The 4,151-nt window shown below is 40.4% G+C and overlaps 1 pseudogene; it reads left to right on the forward strand.

The window, feature by feature from the left end:
- Window positions 1-1,613: 1,613 nt before the first annotated feature.
- LOC123628434 lies at window positions 1,614-2,587 on the forward strand (annotated as a pseudogene).
- Window positions 2,588-4,151: the final 1,564 nt, after the last annotated feature.

Raw genomic sequence — 4,151 nt, forward strand, 5'->3', positions numbered from 1 at the left:
ATGATGTAGCATTGAAAAATAGAGGATGTCAATTTCTGGCTTTTAGGTGGTAAAGGAACTGAGATGTGCATGTGGGTGATAGTAGAGCTGGCTAAGAGTTTAGTATTTTCTGGCGTGACATTAGTATAGGGAGATGGGCCAGAACAATCTATCCCAGGGAACATGGAAATCCAGCTCCTAGTTAGCATTTCCAAACTAAACCAAGTGAATAAAGATTACCAAAAAGTGTCTCTTGTATCTCAAGGATGCAAATTATTTTCTGTCTCTGAAACACAGACCAGGAGATGAAGAACAATACATTGGAAAGTTCCAATTAAAAGGATACTTAGCCTATATCATGCCCCAATAACAGTGATGTCAGTGCTGAAATCAAAAACTAATGAGCTGGGGAAAAGGCCTAAAAGGAGCATGCCCCTAAAATATCTTTATGTCTTTTGTCAATCTTCTGTTTTATGTCCCAGCTTATACCAGACAAAATAAGAAACAAAGCAGTTTAGGTGAATAATCTGGTCTAATCAGATTATGATTCTCCATAATCTTTTCTTACCTGTCGTGAATAACCATATGTTGTAATTAACACATTTTATCCTGAATGACAGGTCTAGAATGTTATGAACAAAATCAACCTAAGCCAAAGATATCAGGTATAAAATACAAATCCTGGTAGCACTTGCAAGCTCCTGAAAAATAGATACATGAGACATCTAAAGAAGGATGTAAATCAACCAGGTATTTTGGGTCCAAAAAAACCTGGCACAATGGTTCATTCTACAGAGTGCTCAGACAATACAACAGAAAGAAGCAATCCCATATAGCAGAGAAAACCAATAAGTGGAATAGCTTTTAATATTCTTTATCATTTAAAGTTGCCACTGATTTGTGCAGCACTTTAGAGATTCACAAAAAATATCTCATTTGACGTTCACAACAGCCCCAAAGAACATATAGGACAGAGATTTCGTCCCCATTTTACAGAAAAGGAAAATTTGTTTACATCACTGAGCTAGAAAGTAACAGGACCAGGACAAGTTCACAACCCCCTGTCCACTATATCATGTAATTTCATATGTTTTGCATACACACACACACACACACACACACACATACATGCATACACACAATAGAAAAATAGAGAACATAAGGGCATAAAAAGACTAACTTTATTTTTTAAGGGTTTTAGTCACCATCAACTTTCCCTAGATCAGAGTTCAGTACTGACAATTTTGCTTTCAGACTGTTAAGCCAGTCATATTGGTTCATTCTATTTCATGGTTCATTTTCGGTAGTTGGTAAAAGGACAACTCATTGTCTTGTTCTTAGTTCAGCCTGCTTTTTTGTGTCATTTAGTTTCACCATGGAACTTTTCTCTGATGACAATCATACTCTAGCTGCAGTAATTATTTTTCTTTTTAATTTAAAGATATTTCAAACACACAAATAAGAGTAAGAGAGAGATAACAGAAGCCTACATTATCCACCATCCAGATTTAATGCACATTAACAGTTTGTCTGCTCTCTGGTCCTCCCGTTCGACAGACAGCTGCATCTTCTCACACAGCGCCAGCACCGTCTCTGAGACACCGTGGTGAAAGGGAAGGCCAGAAAAAAACGGCTTTGGCCATATGGGGCACTTGGTCACCAGGGCTGCTTTTAACTCTGGCAAAATGGATATTGTCACCATCAATGACCCCTTAATTGACCTCAATTACATGGTCTACATGTTCCAGTACGACTCCACCCACGGCAAGTTCCATGGTGTGGTCAAGACGGAGAACGGGAAGCTTGTCATCAATGGCCATCCCATAATCATCTCCAGGAGCTAGATCCCACCAAAATCAAATGGGGTGAAGTGGGTGCTGATTACATTGTGGAGTCCACTGGCATCTTCACCACCCTGGAGAAGGCCAGGGCTCACCTAGATGGGGGTGTCAAAAGGGTCATCATCTCTGCCCCCTCTGCTGACACCCCCATGTTTGTGATGGGCGTGAACCACGACAAGTACCAAAACAACCTCACCATCATCAGCAATGCTTCCTGCACCACCAACTGCTTAGCCCCCCTGGCCAAGGTCATCCATGACAACTTTGGCATCGTGGAGGGACTTATGACCACAGTCCATGCCATCACCACCATCCGGAAGACCTTGGATGGCCCCTCTAGGAAGATGTGGCGTGATGGCCGTGGAGCTCTCCGGAACATCATCCCTGCATCTACTGGCATGGCCAAGGCTGTGGGCAAGGTCATCCCCGAGCTGAATGGGAAGCTCACTGGCATGGCCTTCCGCGTCCCCACTGCCAACGTGTTGGTGGTGGACCTGACCTGCCATTTGGAGAAGCTGACCAAGTATGACAACATCAAGAAGGTGATGAAGCAGGCGGCAGATGGCCTCCTCAAGGGCATCCTGGGCTACACTGAGCACCAGGTTGTCTCCAACTTCAGCAGTGACACCCACTCTTCCACCTTTGATGCTGGGGCTGGCATCGTCCTCAACGACCACTTTGTAAAGCTCATTGCCTGGTACGACAGTGAATTTGGCTACAGCAACAGGGTGGTGGGCCTCATGGCCCACATGGCCACCAAGGAATAAGAGCCCCAGACCACCAGCCCCAGCCAGAGCGAAGAGGAAGAGAGAGGCCTCAGCTGCTAGGATGTCCCTGCCTACTCAGTCCCCATCTCACTGAGAATCTCCCCTTCTCATGACACAGTTTCCACGTCAGAGCCCCTGAAGAATGGGAGGGGCATAGGGAGCCCCACCTTGTCATGTACCATCAATAAAGTTCCTGTACTTGGCCAAAAAAAAATAGTTTGTAGTAACTTCTTCAGATGCTTTTAATGAAATAAAAAACTACACACACATCAATCCTCAAATCTCCTCAGGGACAGGCATTGTCTTAAAGTTAATATACGACCATTTATTTATATTATGTTTCCACAAACAATATGGTTTTTAATAGTTTACATAAATGAAATCATTGTGTACATGCTCTTTTGAAACTTTATTTTTCTACCCCAAATTAGTTTATTTTGATATATTTATGCTGATACAGTAATTCATTTTTGTTGGTCCATATATTATTCATCTGGACTGCTGCGTATGATACCATTTTATGCAAAATACCGTATTTTATCTCTTCCAATATTGATACACATTGAAGTTGCATTAATTTTTTTTCTATTATAAACTCTGCTGTAGTGAACATCTTTGTATTTTTTAAAGCACTTATGTGGGAGGTCCTATAGGGCACACACCAAATAGTGAAAATTTTTGTCTATGAGACATAGTTAATTTTTCTCACTGTGCCAAATTATTCCCAGTAGTGGTTTTCCAAGTTATATTCTCCCCAGCAGTGAATAAGAGTCAATATTTCCCCACATCCTCTCTGTTACAGTAATTAAGTATTTTTCACCAACTACTTCTAGCTCTCTGCCATCCCATTTCATTCTGCCATCCTGTTTGAAGTTAGGCATCATCATACAATTTGTTTTAAGCAATGAAATGTGAGTAGAGCATTAAGACCCTGTGAGGAATTCACCATATTCTCTCTTTGTTTTTGCCTCAGTGAACTTTAATGATCTATGTGATGACTTCATCACATTGGGTCTCAATGAAGATGACATGGAGTAAAGCCTCCAGTTGACTTGCAATAAATATTAGGTATTATCTATAAATAAATCAATAATATTTTATATCAGGGGCTGGTAATCTATGGCTTAGTGGCCAAATCTGTCCCACTGCCTGCTTTTATAATGTTTTATAGGAATATAGCCTTGCCCATTTATTTATGTATTGTCTAGGCAGAATTGAGTAGTAGAAACAAAAAACATGTGGCCTACAAAGTTGAAAGCATTTACTATTTGGCCCTTTGCAGAAAATTTTATCCAACCCCTGTTTTAAACTACTGAGATTCTGGGGATATTTGTTACTGTAGTACAACATAGCATGTCTTGACTAATGTGCTTACAACCATGTTGTATTCCCTTACTGTAAGCTTTTTGCTAATCTAATGGGTGTCAAAATATTTCTTCTCAGCTAAGTAAATCATTCTTTTCTGAATGCTATAGATATATCTTTCTGACCATCAGAGACTTTTAAAATTATTATTAATAAACTTTATTTTTAAAAGCAGTTTTAGGCTTACAGAAAAATTGAG

The sequence above is a fragment of the Lemur catta genome, chromosome X, assembly GCF_020740605.2.
Source record: "Lemur catta isolate mLemCat1 chromosome X, mLemCat1.pri, whole genome shotgun sequence".
In the NCBI taxonomy this organism is placed as follows: Eukaryota; Metazoa; Chordata; class Mammalia; order Primates; family Lemuridae; genus Lemur; species Lemur catta.